The following is a 7,380-nucleotide window of genomic DNA, read 5'->3' as shown; positions in this document are numbered from 1 at the left end:
AAGAAGCTCCTGATGTAGAGCAGCTGTTGGAGAGGGGCCGTGCGGCAGAGGGGCTGTCCCCTTACCACCCCCCTGCCCCATGCTGATACTTTCCAGGAAAAATCTGGCTCACTTCGCTTTGGCAGAGATTTATTTTTGGAAGGTTTAATAATGTCCATGGTGTGCCTGTCGCTCACTCGAAATACAGACCCTTTATTTGTATTTATAGGCAAGATTAAATATAAAACTGGCTTGGCTCCAGCTGGCTCTTGCACCAAATGTCTTTGACACCAGCATCATCCAAAGCCATAAAGCCACTGGCCAGGTGGCAGTTTTACAGCTCCTGTAAATGAAGTGCAGACCTGGTTAGTCCGTTCTGGGGCTGACCTACCCCTGCGCAGACGGTCATCGACGCTTGGCGTAAACGTGGCCGCGGTACATGCTGCGATGGGGTGGCTGGCGGGCATGGGGTCCCAGCGTGACTGCCACTGCTCTGAGATGACATGAGGTGTGAGGTCTGATCATCTGGTGACCTGTTTTGGAGACCCAGTTCTCCTAACAGGAGAGGAAGAGTCAGGTAAAAGCATCCTGTGGCAGAGAGCAGTGAAAGGTGTCTGCTGGGGAGGGTGTGGAACAGGGCTGAACGGGCGGAGGCAGCCTGTGGCAGAAGCTGGGGAAGCTGACTTCATGGGCCTCCAAAAATGAGGTTGGGTGGAGATTCAGCCCCCTGTGGTCCGCGAAGGACACTGCCTGCTGCAGGAATATTGATGAAAAGATCTGGACCTACTTTGGCATGGTCTGGAATGGTTGTATACTTCCCAGAACTGCTCAGTTTGCTTTGTTTATCAAAAACCCCAAATCTTAACACAAAAACAACCCTCCTCTGCCCCTATCTCTGCCCACTATCATCAGGAGCCTGGTAATTACAGGAGGTGCTGCCCAGGCCCGAGGCAGAAAGAAGCAGAAGGTCCCTCCTGGGCAATGAAGCTCTCCAAGCAAATGTCGCACCATTAAAGGAGCCCTGTGGGGGCCAGGGAATTGTGATGTACTGTTTAGATTGGTCTGAAGGGAGGGTGGATGGGACGTTTAGCACTGGCAGGAGGAGATCTGGGAGGATGGCAGGTGACCATATAAGTATGTCATCAAGATACCAGCAGAGAGATAAAGGAGGGCGAGTATGTCCTGATGACTCTCGGAGGTGGGACAGTACAGGCAGACTCATCAGCTCAACGTTATGGGCAGGAGAGGGGAGCAAAGTCCTGCAGGACATGGTGGCAGTGGGCTGGGACTGGGTTGGAGATACTCCACAGGGCCAGCTTTTCCAGACCTCTCCGTTCTCTCTGTGCCAAGGGAGGATGCTTTACAGGGTCACTGGAGAAACCAAGTGCAATAGTTTCCCTTAGCATCAGGGTACCAGGAGTCCAACCAGCCCCTGCTATGGTGTGTTTTAAGACCTCCTCTCTTCTCCCATGGCTCAGGACTCACATGCACTAGAAAGCAGAAAGGGTTTGGCTTTGCCCAATTCCAGTAAAACATGGAAAGGAAGAAGCTAGATGAGCATAGATGGGAGGAAACATTCAGGAGAGACTGCTCTCAAGAAAGGCAAATGTAGGATGTTAAAGCCCTGAGTGCCCACGGACAAATGGCTTGAAAAATTGACTCCATTTTTTCCCCCCAAGTGTCTAATGCAGGTCTGCTGCAGTGCAGGGTCAGCTGAGTCCAAAGCTCCATACCCTCAACCCAAGAATACCCTTAGCAAACCGCAGCGCGGGGCCTGGGATAACACAACCCACTTGAATGAAGAAATCTGAAAAAAAATAATATGTGTGCTGCACCACAGTTACAGGTAGAAAAGGTATTTGAGGTGGTCAGTAAACACGCCGAATAATAAATAGAGCTATTCAGTCAGCAAACAGCTGCGTGGTTATAAATAGGAAAATCTACCCCAGCCCAACACCAGCTGAGACCCAACAACGTACGTTTATTAAGGAGTGATTTTTTGTGTGCGTGAGCATTTTTTGGAGGGAGGTTGAAAATATTTTGCCCACTCTTTATTTTAGGAAGGTGAAACGTCCCTGGTGGATTTCAGAAGCTAACCTCTTGGGTATGCGATCTCCATGCCAAGACACTGAGTCACGAAGAGATTGGAGGAAGCCGTTTCGAATCCAGACAGGGAATAAAACAGCTGTAGTTGAGTAGCCGGCTCAGCTCCGTCTGCTAATAACCGCACAGCCCGACCCTGTCCGCAGCCGTACAGCCCAAGAGCTTTGCTCGCTGCCACTTTCACATGCTCTTTGGTTATTGCTTGGGGTCAAACCTGTCCACACCTATCCCGTTCTGAATGAGTGCTTGTGTCCGGGCCAAACTCGGGTTCAGGGAGCGTGCTAGCAGGCTGGAGAGCGCTGCCCATCCTCCGTTGTGCCCGATGGGAGCTGACAGCCTCTAGGCACGTCTGCTGGACCCTTGGGCTTGCAGGGACACTTTGCTGCTCTGCAAGCTTCGATTTAATGTATTTGTCCACTCATAGGTTTCTGGCATGTAGCGTGTTGTAGCAGCGGGGGACATCTCCCACTGTGGTCCGACCTTGTTGTTTGGTGCACTGGGTTACTTATGCCCGTGTGGAGTTGTAGAATGAAGGGACTTTGCGATCCGTAGGGATGCCAGCGTGGTACACAGCACCTGTGGGGTCTAGATTCTGGGGGATCCCAGGCTGTTTGCCCGAGGAAGTTTCTGCCTCCAGCTGCTGGTGTTTATACCATGGTGGTGGTGCAGGGACAACAGAAAAAGCACTCAGCCTGCTTCTCAGCTGGTGCAGCTCCTCGCCTGACCTGTGTCATGGCTGCTGATACCAGCCAAAGTGTGAGCTGCAGACACAGCACTCCTTCTGTCTTGGTCCAGAGCAGGATCCCCCAGCCGAGAGGTGGATGGGTGACCTAGGACAGGGCCCTTGTTACCCCCAGCAATTAGTTCTGATGTGTCTCACAAGTCAGATGGTTGGCTGAAGTGCAAGCCACATTTAGGAGGATAATCCTCATGGCCCAGTTCAGAAGCTAAACTGAATTTCCCTGCTCTGAGTGCCCTTTGAAGAGGGCTTTGAAGAGCTCTTTCCCTCCTGGAAAGTGCCCTGGGGGTGCCACCTTGGCTGAGCAGAGGAGAAAGTATCAAGGAGGTGGAGACAGGTCAGGGCAGGGGGAGTGTAAGAGAGAAATGGAGATGAAAGGAGGAGGATGACAAAGTGTTAAGGGACAGTGAGGAGAGGAGGCGGGAGCACAGGCAGAGAGAGGAAAAGGGTGGTGGTGAAGGGAAAAGCAGAGATGTAGGAAAGGATTCTTATTTCCAAGGGAAGATGAGGCAGGGAAGTGGCAAGCCATGGAACATTGCAGGAGGGATAGAAGAGAAGAGGAAATTACTGAGGAAGAAGAGAGCTGCAGCAGTGGTTGGCTTGGGGAGATCTGTTCGCTGATAGCCCTGCTTTGGCAGTGCTCAGCTCTGGGTGTGCAGAGGGAGGGCTGCCAGGTGCTGCTCCGCGGGGCTTGGAGTCAGGGCTGGTGTTGGCATCTCTCCCCACACGCCTGGGGAGCGTGTCCCGGGCCGCAGCCAGGCCTTGGGCAGCGCTGGGGGCAAAACTGTCCACAGCCAGCATCGCTGCCCTCTGCCCTGCGGGGTGGGCTCGGGCTTTGCAAGGACAAGGAGCTGCTTTGGGAGCAGTCTGACTCAGGAATCCCGTTTTTTTCCTCCCTGCTTTGTTTTGCTGTTCTCTCCCCCTCCTCCTTTTTCTTTGTCTGCTAATGCACAGCAGATGGGAGGAAATGCCATTTTAAATGCCACGGCATCCTGACAAAACGAGATGGGTTATGGCAATCTCAGATGAATCATGGCATTGTTTTGTGTACACGGCCCCGGCTGCGGCTCGGCCTTGCTTGGACAGCTTTCTGCCTACAATTTTGCAAATAAACTTAGGGTCGTTTAGGTGTCTGTGCCAGCTGGGTGGCAGGTGCCCTCCGAGACCTGGGTGTTCAAGTTACATTAATAAATTAACCAGCCGCATTTGTGGAGGCAAAAGCAAGCCCACAGTGCTTTACCAGTGGCGAAACCAGCAGCTCGCTTTGAAACATCTGGTCCGCACTGCCTTTGGGGATGTGGGGTTGTAAACGACGCTCAATTCCCATCTTACATTTATAGGATTTCCGCACAAGGTGCAAGAACAGAATCGAGAGAACTCGACCTGCTGCAGCACAGCCCTCCCTGCCACCTCCACCTTAGCCTTTGGCCCCTCTGGAAAGCTGGGCTGTGCCTCCATAGCTGCCTCTTCCTCGGCCCCATGGCCCCATGGCTGGGATGGATCCATGGAGCCAAGGCAGAGGGGGGTTTCTGTGATGTGACCACTTGCTGCTGGAGTTTTGCTTGGAGTGATCAGATCATTTCATGTAAGCTATCAGGCAGGCATCAAATAATATTGACTCAGTCGCTAGCAGCCTACTGCCAGATGAGAAAGAGCAGCTCAGAAGTGGAAAAAAAAAAAAGTATATATATACACACACATCCCAACAGCTCCATCACTGAAACTCGTAGCGACCCAGCCCTGTTAGTTTCAAACTAATTAATTGTGGGAAAAAAGACCTCTAAGCCTGAAGCATACAAAGCAGTCTTTTAGTTTCAGTAGCTGAAAAGAACAGATTTGAGAACTCCGACAAGCAGAAGACGTGACATTAAAATTTGGTTGCAATACGCTTAATTTTAACAATCTAGGTTGGAAATGTGTCTCTGGCTACGTCTAACTGCCTGTGTGTCTACTGGTGTGGCAGTTATTCAGCACTGGCACTGAAGAGCTAAGTAGCATTAAGCCATTTAATTTCTCATTTTTTTTGGTAGTAGATCTAAAATATGTCGATGCAGCGAGCAGAAGGGCTGTTATTATTAATCAACCCCCATCCCAGCCCTGCTTTCCCACAGGCTTTTGCTCTCGTTTGTAAGTGTATCCCTGTTAAAAGGCCTGGCAGCCTCGTGACGGAGCACAGCCAACACCAACAGCCACAACAGCTCCGCTGTGTTTATCCAGATTTCAGCAGCTCTACCTGGGAGGAGAGGGAAAGGGCGCCGTGTTTGCGTTCCTGAAGCCAGAGGTCCAGAGTATTATTTTTCCCCCATCGAGTGTCTTTTGCTGCTTTAACTTAAGTCAAAAGCTGTGCGGCAGGAAAAGAAGGGGAAGGAGGGAGCAGGAAGAGGCAGGAGCTGCTTGTGCCGGGGTTGTGCTGTGGACCTGCGCCATGGCTTGCGCCTTTCCAGCCTCCTGAGCTTTCTCAGCTCGGTTCTGACGAGAGCAAAACTCTTGCTCCTGGTTAAATGGCCCAACATCAGCCTGAGAGAGAAGGAACAATCCCTTATTTTTCAGCAGTGAGCTGCCCTGCTAGCGTGGCTGTATCCTATAGAACCATAGAATCATAGAATGGTTTGGGTTGGAAAGGACCTCAAAATTATCTAGTTCCAACGCCCCTGCCATGGGCAGGGGCACCCTCCCCTACACCAGATTGCTCAAAGCCTCATCCAGCCTGGTCTTGAACACTGCCAGGGATGGGGCAGCCACAGCTTCTCTGGGCAACCTGTCCCAGTGCCTCACTGCCCTCAGAGTGAAAAATTTCTCCCTTATATCTAATCGAAATCTCCCCTCTTTCAGTTTAGGGGATTTCACAAACTTTTCACATTGCCCCTTGTCTTATCTATATACCCGTGTAAAAAGTTGCTCTCCAGCTTTCTTGTAGGTCCCCTTCAGGTACTGGAAGACTGCTATAAGATCACTCTGGAGCCTTCTCTTCTCCAGGCTGAACAGCCCCAGCTCTCTCAGCCCATAACTTTGCCCTAAGACAGTTGGCTCCTGCTCATCCTCCCGTGTAAACCAGGAGCATTTGCCCCCCAACCCAGGGGTCTCGCCTCACAGTCCCTGACCATAACCACCACCTGCAGCCAGCCGGTTTCCTCTGAAATCGCACTGTGTGTTGTGTCTGGGAGGCTGGGGAAGAGAGGAAAACTTGCTGGGGAGGAGTGGTTGGCAGAGTGGGTCATCCAGAGGGGAGTGCACCGCGAGGAGCATCACTGTGTGGCATTGTGTCCCACTGCCCTCCTCTGCCAGCACCGTTCTGCCATGGGCTGGCAATGGAGGTGCAGCAACCTGAAAACAGGGAAAAAAGGGGAAAAAATAGGTAAGAATTCAGTCCTCCCTTTCTGAGGGTTTCTGCTTTGTATGTTAGTGTCCCTTCCTGATCCCCCTCGTGCCTGACCGTGGCTGCTGGGCACAAGGAGAGCACCGTTAATGGGCTCTTGATGTGTGTTTATTTCATTTAGCACATCCTGAGTGCCGTGGTGAGAGCTCTAGAGACGTTCCTTACGGTGATTGCTTTCCCTGCTCATGAAAATGGAAGAAGCCGCAGTGGTTAAGGGAGGGCAGTGGACAGATGCCAGATGCATTAGTGCCCTGGGCAGTCACGGAGGGCCTGTTCGTTAAGTGCTTTGCCTCAGAAGGAGGAGGGTTGTAAAGAGCACTGCTTCTCCATGACCTGCACCCCTTGACCAAGCGACTGTGTGTTGAGGGTAGACCCCACAAGGAACATGAAACCCCTCAAAGGTCTACCCTCGTTTGGCAGGGCTCAATCTGAAGGCAGGGGAAACTTGCATGAGCACATCCAGCATGAGCCTTGCCTCGTGCTGTGGTGGTGCCAGCCCTTCCTGATGCTCGTGACGTGAGCAGACGAGGCCGGGGCGATGGTCCTGCTTACAGCATCCTCATCCTCCAAAAGCATGAGTGCTGAGCCAGGCTGGCTGGCTGCAGGTCGAAAGCCCTGGCCCTGCCCGGGACAGGCAGCCACAGCAGAGGAGGTGGTTCACCCAGTGCAGGCAGGTGCCTGCTCATGCCTGGAGTAACATCCCTCCCACTAGGTCCGTTTCGAGGTGGCTTTCCCTCTCGTGATGGGGGATTTTGCTGCAAGGTGATACAACACATGCGTGGTGTGGGAGCCAGCTCAAGCAGAGCAGTGGGTGATGCCCCACTCCTCCCACCCCGCGGAGACCCTTCTCTGAGTGAGCACTCAGTGAACCACCCTCGACCATTACCTGACCGTTCTGCCTGCCCCCTGCCAGACAAGGGAGTGGGCAGGATGGTAAACTTGTGCTCCTGGTACCCAAACCTGTCACCTCCTGGGCTTCCCAGGTGAGCTGGAGAGCACTCCTTCTCTGCTTGGGTGGGACGCAGCCCCACGCTGGCTCCAGCCACATTCTCCAGATTGATGTGACTTTGATGTACCAGAAAAGCTCAAGTTTCACGTGGGAACAACATGTACACATGTGTTTGCGTAGAAGTAACATGGGAGAGGACCAGGCTTGGACCTGCACCAACTTGGGCAGCAGAGC

The sequence above is a fragment of the Tauraco erythrolophus genome, chromosome 16 (genome assembly GCF_009769465.1).
Source record: "Tauraco erythrolophus isolate bTauEry1 chromosome 16, bTauEry1.pri, whole genome shotgun sequence".
NCBI lineage: Eukaryota > Metazoa > Chordata > Aves > Musophagiformes > Musophagidae > Tauraco > Tauraco erythrolophus.
Note: the sequence above shows the minus strand (reverse complement) of the source record.